A 12,246-nucleotide genomic window follows, 5' to 3' on the forward strand; every position below is an offset into this window, starting at 1 on the left:
CTGCAGTAAACACAGGGTACAGATATCTTCATAGGACAATGATTTGTTTCCTTCAGACATACACCCTGAAATAGAATTGCTAGATCACATGGGAATTCTTAAACTCCTTGAGGAACCTCCATACAGTTCGTATAATAGCACTACCAATTTACATTTCCACCAAGAGTGTTCAAAGGTCCCTTTTCTCCACATCCTCATGAACACTTAACTTTTGTCTTTTCAATGACAGCCATCCTGACAAATGTGAGATGATGCCTCATTGTGGTTTTGATTTGCATTGATAAACCAATGATCTGTGATGATGAGTGATGTTGAGCACCTTTTCATGGATCACTAAGCCATTTGTCGTTATAAAAATGTCTACTCAGTTCCTCTGCCCATTCTTTAATCTTTCTGCTGAGTTTCAGAAGTTTCTTAAAGGCTTTGGATATTCACTCCTTAACAGGTATGGGATTTACAAATATTTTCTCCTATTGGGTATATTACCTTTTCATAATTTACTGTACAGAAGCTTTTTAGTTTGATGTAGTCCCATTTGTTTATATTTGCTCTTGTTGCCTTTGCTTTTGGTGTCAAATCTTTAAAAAGCATTGTCAAGACCCATGCCAAGAAACCTACTGCCTGTGTTTTCTTCTAGGAATTTTATGGTTTCAGTCTTACATGCAAGTCTCGAATGTATTGAGTTGATTTTTGTGTATAACGTAAAATAAGGGTCCAGTCTCCTTCTTACAGGAGGCTGACCAATTTTCCCAATACCATTCATAGTGTTGTATGTTCTTGGCATCTTCTGTATGTTCTTGCTATCTTTTCCCTGTTGTATGTTCTTGGCATCTTTTGTTGAAAATTAATTGACCATCTATGCATGGGTTTATTGCTGGGCTCTCTGTTCATTGCTCTGTGTCTTTTATGCTAATACCATACAGTTCTAATTACTATAGCTTTATAACATGTTTTGAAATCAAGAAGTAAAATGCCTCCAGTTTTGTTTTTTTTTTTTTTTTTTCCCCAAGACTGCTTTGGCTATTAAGGGTCTTCCTGTGGTTCTATACAGATCTTAAAAATCCTTCTATTCCTGTGGGAAATGCCATTGATAATCTGATATGGGTTGTTTCTATAGATTGCCTTGGGTAGTATGGACACTTAAAAAATTTCTCAACCCATTAGCACAGAATAGCTTTCCACTTATTTTTTTTTTCTTTAATTTCTTTTATCTGTGTCCTGTAATTTTAAGTATAGCTTTATCTCCTTTATTAAACCTATTCCTAAATACTTTTGATGCAATTATAGATGGGATTGTTTCCTTAATTTCTGATAGTTTCACTTTTAGTGTATAAAATACATTTTTTGTACATTGACATTTATATTCTGCAACTTAACTGAATTCACTGATCAGTTCTGTTTTGTGTGTGTAGAATCTCGTTTCCCATATATAATATCCTATCATCTGCAAATAGTGACCATTTTAGTTCTTCCTCTACAATTTGGATGCCAATCATAAAGCCAAACTTGCATTCCCAGATAGGACCCGAATTTTTGTATGTGGCTGAATTCAAGTTATATATTGCCACACTTTATTTCTTTTAACTTTTTAAGAAGTCTTGCATCTATGTCCATAAGAAATCTTGTTAATATCTTTGCTAGCAGGCTAATTTGGCCTCATAAAATATATGGACAGTCCTTAAAGAGTTTGCATAGGGTTGGTATTACTTCTTTAAACATTTGATAAACTTGTAATACTCAGACCTGAATTTTCTTCACAGTAAGGATTTAAAATATACATTGGGTTTATTTAATGCATATGAAGTTGCTTATGTTCTATATTACTTAAATCTGTTCATAATTTGTGCTTGAGGAAATATTACCTTGGTTGTCAAATTTGCTGACCTAAACTTGTTGATCTTATCCTTCTGAATGCCTGGAGAATCTCTAGGGTTATTCCTTACATGTTCCTGATACTGATAATGTAGATCTCTTATGTTCTGACCTTTTGATCAGTTTGCACATTTTCTTCAGCTTTTTGAAGACCCAGATTTTCACTTTTTTTAAATTTTATACGTTTCTGCTTTTACTTTTTCTTTTTACTTCAGATTTAACTGCTTTTGTTTTCCTAACTTCTCAAGGAAGCCTAAATCCTTTGAGATAATCTTTTCTAAATAGAAGCTTTCAATGCTGTGAACTTTTTCTAAGCACTGTTTCAGCTGCATCTCCCAAATCTTGATACTTGGTATTCTCTTCAAGATATTTTCCAATTATCTTGATTTCTTCTTTGATCCATTGGTTACTTCAGTGGAAGTAACTCCTAACTTGGCAAATACTCGAATTTTTTATTCTGTGGAGGTCAAAACGACCATAATCTATATTCAATTATTTTTTTTAATCTATGGAGACTACTTTTGTGACCAAGGATCTAGGGTCTTTTTGTGAATATCTCATGTGCACTTCAAAAGAATTCATTTCTGTTGATGAGTGGAGAGTTGTATATAAAAGTTGGGTCAAGTTGGTTTAAAATTATGTAGATGACATAAATATCTACCTGTTTTTGCAATAACCAAGAATATTGAACAATAAATCCAACAGTCATTTGTGATCTTTTGGGGTTTTTTTCAACCTGTTTCTAGGTCCATACGTATTTATGATACCTTCTATTTGGTTGATTTAACAGGAACTTTCACAGGGGATCAATTGAACTCCAGATAGAGTCCTTTGGCTTGATAGCTTTGTTAAAATTAGACCAGGTATCTTCTAATTGGGATTGGGATAACTTATTTCTGTGTTTTCATTTTTACTTAATCAGTCTCTTTATATTTAAAGTGAGCTTCCTATAGGCAGCATAGAATTGGGTCTTGACTTTTAATTGGTATGTTTATTTGAGCTATTAATTTATCTTATTTAAATCTACCTTTTTACCACCTTTTTCCTACTTCAGGTCTTTCTCCTCTCTATTCCTGACTTCTTAAGGGCCAGTCTTCAGAGTGAATATATCTTATGTTCTCTCTACTGTTGGCTTATAAGCTATGTGTGTCTGTGCTTATGTTTAGTGGCTGGTCTAGAGTTTATAATATGGATCCCTTCAAATTAATCCCTTTATGTGTAATGTACATTTATAAAGTTTCACTTTTCTTATTGTCATACGTTTTCTCTTGTTACAAACTTCAACTAGACACTGCCATATAACTAAAGATTTTCAAATGAAAATTTTGTATATTTTTCAACATGTTTACCTTTGCCAGTGTTCCTTATTCCTTTTTGTAAGTCCAAGTTTGCATCAAATATCCTTTCCTTTGACCATCTCTCCCTCTTTGCCTCTCCCCTGCTCACTTTCTCAAAAATAAAAACCTTTACCAAAAAGAGTGCCACTTCCAATGACTTCAACTTGCATACTTTTAAATGAAAAGTTTGAATAATTGTTCCTACGTATATATTGTGAACTCTCATAAAATCCATATTAGCACTGATTTTTAACAATTGTATTCTGACGCATCTCGGTATGATTTTTCTTAGTTTTTATCTGGTTTTGTGTTTATTTGACTTCCGGTTTGTGGGTTTTCATTCATCTCCTTGGATCTGTGTGTAGAAAGCATCATACTTGGTAAATTTTTAGGCCTCATTCCTTCAAATATTTTCTTTCCCCTCACTTTCTGAGACTTCAATTACATATGTGTTAGACTTCTTGATATTGTCCCCAAATAACTGAAGCACTTTTTCTCATATTCTTAATTTTTATTGCTAGGTCTTCCAGGTTTACTAACTTTTCCCCTCTAATCTGGTATCCTAACAAGTAACATTTCCATTTTGTATAGGATCATGTTCACCTCTAGTGGTTCAACTTCTCATCTTTCATTTGTTTTCTCTTTATGTTTACATTCTAAGTCTATGAACACATTAAGCATATTTAGACTGTTTTAGCTGTTTTAGCATCCTCCCCTCCTATTTCTATCATCTAGATGTGTATTGTCTTTGTGGTCATTTAGTTATGTATTAGTTTCCTGCTTCCTTGTATGTGCAACAAATCTTATTATATGCTGGACATTGTGTATTCTCCCTGTTGAGCAAGGGGCCTTGTTAGATTTAAGGAGTTTTGGACTTGGGAGAATATCTAAATTATTTGTGAAGGAGTTTGAAAATTATAATTGGCATGTGTGTGCTTGGTTTTTGTTCTAGAATAAGCTTATGAGAGCCTTTATTTTAAGGTTAATTAAACCCTGCTAATAAGACATAGCCCTTCTGAAGTCTCTGCAGAATATTTATGTATTCAACAAGCATTCTTTACTCTGGCTATTGTGAACAATTTCTATACATGCTTGAGCTTAGGGAATTCTTAACTCTATAGCTCCCCTAGGATTATCTATTCCTTATGGTAGAACTTCATAAGGCTAGACAATAAGAACTTTTAAGCATGTTCAAATTGTTATTCAGCCAGAGATTTGAGCACACCCCCATACATCTTTTTCTTTTGCCGTGGGACAGAGTAGTAGAGAGGAGGGAATTATGCAAATTCCAGCTGCCATGGTTTCTCCAATCTGCTTAACCTGGAAATATTTCAAGGATTGTTTATTGTTGTTCCCCATCTCTACATCCTCTCTATCTATTCTTAAAGACTTACTTCATTTGGCTTTCCATTCTTTACAGCAGAAAGTGAATGTCATTATACAGCTTAACTCCCTTGTCTCCCACCTCCTGGGTGTCACAGTCCAGTGTTGCCCATTGTACTTCCTGATAATGTTTTCATTTTTGTTCTTTTTTATATTTCATCCAATTTTCTATTTATGGTAAGAAGGTAATCCAGAACTTCCTTGCACTCGAAGTCTGGATTATGTTTTAAGCAAATATAACACTTTAAAAAACCTAAAAATCTAGAATCTCATAATTCACTCATTTTAAGGTGTTAGTTTCCAAATGCTCCCAAAACAAATTACTACAAATTTATTGGCTCAAAATAATACAAACATAATATCTTACAGTTGTGTAGGTCAGAAGACCAAGACTTGGTCTCACTGGGTAAAAATGGACTTCGGTAAAGTTGCAATCCTTTCTGGAAGCTCTAAGGGAAGATCTGTTTCCTTGATTTACAGCATCTAGAGGTACTTGCTTCATCTTCAAGGCCAGAAGCATTGCATCTGTTATGCGTAGTTTCCATAGTCACATGTCTCCAACTCCTCCCTTCTGCCAACCTCTTCTACTTTTAAATTTGGTGATTACATTGGGTTCACCTGAATAATCCAGGACACTCTCCCTCTTTTAAGTTTACCTGGTGAGTAAAGTTAATTCCATCTACACCCTTTTAATTCCCCTTTTCCATGTAACCTTTTAGAGTTCTGCAGATAAGGAGGATAACATCCTTAGTAACATTAATCTACCTACAACAAAGAGCAAATAATCCATCATAACATCTTCCCAATTTTGATACTGGAGGTGGCTTAAGACCTAAATCTAAAGTAACTTTTCTTAAGTTTTTAATGTTTATTTTTGGAGAGAGATGCACAGACAGGGGTGAGTGGGGGAGGAACTGAGATGGAGATAGTCTGAAGCAGGCTCCGGGCTCTGAGATGTCAGCACAGAGCCTGACATGGGGCTTAAACTCAAAGCAAGAGATAATATCCTAAGCTGAAGTTGGACACTTAACTGAGCCACTCAGGCACCCCAAAAGTAACTTCTTATATAACATTAAACCCTACTGTTTACAGTCTTAAGAATACCATTGGCAACAGGCTTTCAAAAGCATAAAGTTAATTTCCATTTATATTTTTGTAAACTAGAATGTAAATGAGAAAATGAAAAATTCTAATTCCTAGATCTCTAAACAGTTACTTCTTGTAAGTTAGAACTCACAAGTTATAAATAGATGTAGATATGGAGTTACTAAGGTACATCTCCTAGTAGTTGAAAATTTTACTATAAAGCTGTGAGCTTATATGAATACACTGCTCCTTTTCTAAGATGTGGGATCTTTGAGTTTTTTCCCCTACCACTTATTTTCAAACATAACTGATACCTAGCACTCATAAATTGAAGGTGACAAAACCATCATTTCACAATATTAGTCAAATCATGATCAAAATAAGTTAACATCCATCAACTCTTACAGATACAAATAGGAAAAATAACTTGTTTTTCCCTCATGATTAGAACTCTTGGAATTTGGTCTCTTAACAACTTATAAGTTGGCCATACAGCAGTATCAACTGTAGTCCTCATTCTACATCATACCCCTAGTACTTATTTATCTTCAAAATAAATAAGCCACATTCATCTGCCTTCATTTTAGATCCTGACACTCCTCTTACCCCCTCCACCTCTGGTAACCACAAATCTGCTTTATTTTACTCTAAGTTTGGGAGGGTGGTGGTGGTCTTACTTTTGGTTTTTAGATTGTACATGTAAGATCCCACTACATTTGTCTTTCTGTATCACTTATTTTACCTAGTATAACTTGGGTGCTCTGATATTCTGTGAATAAATATTTGCAATCGTTATATCTTAATCGACAACTTCATTATATAAAGATCTTCTTTGTCCCTTAATATTTTTAGCGTAAATTCCATTTTGTCTGTATAAATACAGCTTACCTGTTTTATTTTGGTTACAATTTGCTTAAAATCTTTTACCCATCCCATCATCCTCAAACTCTTTTTTTTCTATTTTTTTCTTATGTTTTTAATTTACATTCCAGTTAGCTTATAATGCTACAATGATTTCAGGGTAGGTTCCTTAATGCCCCTTACCCATTTTAGCCCATCCCTCCTCCCACAACCCTTCCAGTAACCCTGTTTGTTCTCCATATTTAAAAGTCTCTTACGTTTTGTCCCTCTCTGTCTTTATACTCTTGCTTTTCCCTTGTGTTCGTCTGTTTTGTGTCTTAAAGTCCTCATATGAGTGAAGTCATGACATTTGTCCGTGTCTAATTTCACTTAGCATAATACCCTCTAGTTCCAGCCACATAGTTGCAAATGGCAAGATTTCATTCTTTTTGATTGCCGAGTAATACTCCATGTGTGTGCGTGCGCGTGTGCCACATCTTTATCCATTCATCCATCAATGGACATTTGGGCTCTTAAAATACTTCTCCTACTGTTGATAGTACTGCTATAAACATTGGGATGCATATGTCCCTTCAAAACAGCACACCTGAATCCCTTGGATAAATACCTAGTGGTGCAATTGCTGGGTTGTAGAATAGTTCTATTTTTAATTTTTTGAGGAACCTCCATACTGTTTTCCAGAGCGGCTGCACAAGCTTGCATTCCCACCAACAATGTGAAAGAAATTCTTTCTCCACATCTTTGCCAATATCTGTTGTTGCCTGAGTTAATGTTAGCCATTCTGACAGGTGTGAGGTGGTATCTCCGTTGTGGTTCTTACTTGTATTTCCCTGATGATGAGTGATGAGCATTTTTTTTTTTCATGTGTCAGTTGGCCATTTGGAAGTCTTCTTTGGAGAAGTGACTATTCATGTCTTCTGCCCATTTCCTCGCTGGATTATTTCTTTTTGGGGTGTTGAGTTTGATAAGTTCTTTATAGACTTCGGATACTAAACCTTTATCTGATAATGTCATTTGCAAAATATCTTCTCCCATTCTGTCAGTTGCCTTTTAGTTTTGCTGATTGTTTCCTTCACTGTGCAGAAGCTTTTTATTTTGATGAGGTCCCAGTAGTTCATTTCTGCTTTTTGTCTCCCTTGCCTCTGGAGACGTGTTGAGTAAGAAGTTGCTGCAGCAAAGATCAGAGGTTTTTGCCTGCTGTGTCCTCTGGGACTTTGATGGCTTCCTGTCTTACATTTAGGTCTTTCATCCATTGAGTTTATTTTTGTGTATGGTGTAAGAAAGTGGTCCAGGTTCATTCTTCTGCATGTTGCTGTCCAGTTTTCCCAGCACCACTTGCTGAGAAGACCGTTTCTATTCCATTGGAAATTCTTTCCTGCTTTGTAAAAGATTAGTTGGCCATATGTTAGTGGGCCCGTTTCTGGGTTCTCTATTCTGTTCCATTGATCTGAGTGTCTGTTCTTGTGCCGGTACCATACTGTCTTGATTATAGCTTTGTAGTACAGCCTGAAGTCCGGGATTGTGATGCCTCCTGCTTTGGTTCTCTTTTTCAAGCTTGCTTTGGCTATTTGGGGTCTTTTCCAGTTCCACACAAAACTTAAAATTTGTTCTAGCTCTGTGAAGAATGCTGGTGTTATTTTGATAGGGATTGCATTGAATATGTAGATTGCTTTGGGTAGTATCGACATTTTAACAATATTTGTTCCTATCCAGATGCATGGAATCTTTTTTTCCACTTTTTGTCTTCAATTTCTTAAGCTTCTTATTGTCTTCAGTGTATAGATTTTTCACCTCTTTGGTTAGGTTGATTCCTAAGTATTAGGTTTTTGGTGCAATTATAAATGGGATTGATTCCTTGATTTCTTTCTGTTGCTTCATTGTTGGTGTATAGGAATGCAACTGATTTCTGTGCTCTGGTTTTTATATCCTGCAACTTTGCTGAATTCATGAATCAATTCTAGCAGTTTTTTGGTGGAATCTTTTGGGTTTTCCATATAGAGTATCATGTCATCTGGGAAGAGTGAAAGTTTGACCACCTCCTATTTCTTTGTGTTGTCTGATTGCTGAGGCTAAGACTTCCAATACTATGTTGAATGGTAGTGGCAAAAGTGGACATCCTTGTCTTGTTCCTGACCTTAGGCAGAAAGCTGTTTTTCCCCATTGAAGATATTAGCATTAGGTCTTTTGTATATGGCTGTTGTGATCTCGAGGTATGATCCTTCTATTCCTACTTTCTTCAGGGTTCTTATCAAGAAAGGATGTTTTATTTTGTCAAATGCTTTCTCTGCATCTACTGAAAGGATCATATGGTTCTTGTCTTTCTATTGATATGATGAATCACATTGACTTTTTTCTTTTTTCTCCACATTGACTGTTCTGCGGATATTGAACCAGTCCTGCATCCCAGGTATAAATCCCACTTGGTCGTGGTAGATAATGTTTTTAATGTATTGTTGGATTTTGTTGGCTAATATCTTGAGGATTTTTTGCATCCATGTTCATCAGGAAAATTGGTCTATAGTTCCCCTTTTTAGTGGGGTCTCTGTCTGGTTTTGGAACAAGGTAATATTGGCTTCGTAGAAAGTTTGGAAGTTTTCCTTCCACTTCTATTTTGTGGAACAGCTTCAAGAGAATAGGGGTTAACTCTTAAATGTTTGGTAGAATTCCCTTGGAAAGCCATCTGGCCCTGGACTCTTGTTTTTTGGGAGATTTTTGATTACTAATTCGATTCCTTTACTGGTTTATAGATCTGTTCAAACTTTCTATTCCTTCCTGTTCAGTTTTGGTAGTTTACATGTTTCTAGGAATTTGTCCGTTTCTTCCAGATTGCCCATTTTATTGGTGTATAATTGCTCATAATCTCCTACTGTTTGTATTTCTGCTGTGTTGGTTGTGATCTCTCCTTTCACTTATTTGGGTCCTTTTCTCTTTTTTATCAAACTGGCTAGTGGCTTATCAATTTTGTTAATTCTTTCAAAGAACCAGCATCTGGTTTTGTTTGTTTTGATAGCATTAATTTCTGCTCTAATCTTATTTTCTGTCTTCAGATTTGGGGTTTTATTTGCTGTCCTTTTTCCAGCTCCTTAAGGTGTAAGGTTAGGTTGTCTATCTGAAATCTTTCTTCCTTCTTTAGGAAGGCCTGGATTGCTATATGCTTGCCTCTTATGACGGCCTTTGCTGCCTCTCAGGTTTTGGGTTGTGGTGTTATTTTCATTGGCTTCCATGTACTTTTTAATTTCCTCTTTAACTTCTTGGTTAGCCCATTCATTCTTTAGTAGGATGTTCTTCAGTCTCCAAGTATTTCTTACCTTTCCAAATTTTTTCTTGTGGTTGATTCCGAGTTTCCTAGTGCTATGGTCTGAAAATATGCACAGTATGATCTCGATCTTTTTGTCCTTGTTGAGGGCTGATTTGTGTCCCAGTATGTGGTCTATTGTGGAGTACATCCCATGTGCACTGGAGAAAAATGTATATTCCACTGTTTTAGGGTGATATGTTCTGAATATACGTTAAGTTCATCTGGTCCAGTGTGTCCTTCACAGCCATTGTTTCCTTGTTGAATTTTTGAATGGATGATCTGTCCATTGTTGTAAGTGGGGTATTGAAGTCCCCTACTACTAGAGTATTCCTGTTAATGAGATTATTTGTGATTAATTGGGTTCTCTCACATTTGGAACATGAATGTTTACAGTTGTTAAGTCTTCTTGGTGGATAGACCCCTTAATTATGATATAATGCCCTTCTTCATCTTGTTACAGTCTTTAAAATTCTATATTGTCTAAGTATGATGACTCCAGCCTTCGTTTGTTGACCATTAGCATGTTAGATGGTTCTCCATCCCCTCACTTTCAATCTGAAGAGTCTTATAATCTAAAGTGGGTCTCATGTAAACAGCATATAAATGGATCTTATTTTCTAATTCATTCTGTTACCCTATGTCATTTGATTGGAGCATTTAGTCCATTGACATTTAGAGAGTACTGAAAGATAAGAATTTATTGCTATTATGTTACTTGTAGAGTTGGAGTTCCTGGTGGTGGTCTCTGGTCCTTTCTAGTCTTGCTTTTGGTATGTATTATTTGTTTCTTTTTCTCCTCTTGGAGAGTCACCCTTAAAATTTCTTGCAGGGCTGGTTTAGTGGTCACAAACTCCTTTAATTTTTGTTCGGGAAACTTTTAATCTCTCCTATTTTGAATGACAGCCTGGCTGGATAAAGAATTCTTGGCTACACACTTTTCTGATTCAGCACACTGAATATATCCTGCCTCTCCTTTCTGGCCTGCCAAGTTTCTGTGGATAGGTCTGCTGCAGACCTGCTCTGTCTTCCCTTCTATGTTAGGGACTTTTTTTCCCTTGCTGCTTTCATGATTCTCTCCTTGCCTGAGTATTTTGTGAATTTAACTATGATATGTCTTGTCAGTGGTCGGTTTTTGTTGAATCTCATAGGAGCCCTCTGATTCCTGGACTTTGATGTCTGTGTCTTCCCCCAGGTTAGGAATTTTTTCCTCTATGATTTGCTCACATAACCCATCTACCACTTTTTCTCCATCTTCTGGGACTCCTATGATTCTGATGTTCCTTTTCAATGAGTCACTGATTTGTCTAATTCTTAAATTGTGCTCTTTTGCCTTAGTCTCCCTCTTTTTCTGCTTCATTATTCTCCAGAAGTTTCTCCTCTATATTGCTGATTCTCTGTTCTGCCTCATCCATCCTTGCCACTGTGGCATTCATTGGAGATTGCAGCTCAGTTATAACATTATTTCATTCTGACTAGCTTTTACTTTTTACCTCCATAGAAAGGGATTCTATTTTTAACTTCAGCTAATATTCTTAAAAATATGGAACGCTTCATGAATTTGTGTGTCATTCTTGTGCAGGGGTGATGCTAATCTTCCTGTATCGTTCCAATTTTAGTATATGTGCTGCTGAAGTGAGCACAATCTGTCTTTAAGGCTAAAGTGAATTTTTTACAGGCAGCATATTAGGGGATTTGTGGTGGTGGTGTTCTTTTAATTCATTCAGCCATACTAGGTCTCTTCTTTGGAGAATTTAGTTCATTTACACTTAAAGTAGTTATTGGTAAGGACTTACTATTGCCATTTTATTTTCTTGCTGTCTGTAGATCCATTTTTTCCTTATTTCTTATCCTGTAGTCTTTGTTGTTTGGTATATGCTTTGATGCTATAACGTCTTTTCTGTATAATTTCTTGAACTACTTAAATAGAACTTTATTAAATTTTAACTAGGTGGCTCAGTTGGTTGCATGGCTGACTTTTGATTTTTGGCTCAGTTCATGATGATACAGTGGTGAGATTAAGCCCTGTGCCAGGCTCCATTAGGAGTGTGAAGCCTGCTTGAGATGTGCGCTCGCTCTCTCGCGCGTGCGCTCTCTCTCTCTCCATCTGCCCCTCTCCCTTGCACGCACACGCTCTCTCTAAAAACAAAATTTTTACTTAATTTTTTTGTACAATTTCGTTTTTTTTTTTCCTTCGTGGTCACCTTGAGGCTTACATAAAATATTTTCAGTTATAATACCCTATTTTAAACTTGTAACAATTTACTACAACTTCAGTAGTAGTCCTAAACTTCTATTTCTCCCCTTCACATTTTAGCTTATTGAAGTTAGTTTACATACTTCTATATGGTTTATTCAATAACAGTCTAATTATTAGGTTTTTTTATGATTTAACTTTTATTACTAGTGTTG

General features: G+C 35.8%; 1 non-coding gene across 1 annotated transcript; it reads right to left on the minus strand.

Moving 5' to 3' along the window:
- Window positions 1-11,371: 11,371 nt before the first annotated feature.
- LOC123600119 lies at window positions 11,372-11,477 on the minus strand. Its single transcript, XR_006713498.1, has one exon. It is a non-coding gene; the product is annotated as a U6 spliceosomal RNA (small nuclear RNA).
- Window positions 11,478-12,246: the final 769 nt, after the last annotated feature.

The sequence above is a fragment of the Leopardus geoffroyi genome, chromosome C1, assembly GCF_018350155.1.
Source record: "Leopardus geoffroyi isolate Oge1 chromosome C1, O.geoffroyi_Oge1_pat1.0, whole genome shotgun sequence".
Classification (NCBI taxonomy): Eukaryota; Metazoa; Chordata; class Mammalia; order Carnivora; family Felidae; genus Leopardus; species Leopardus geoffroyi.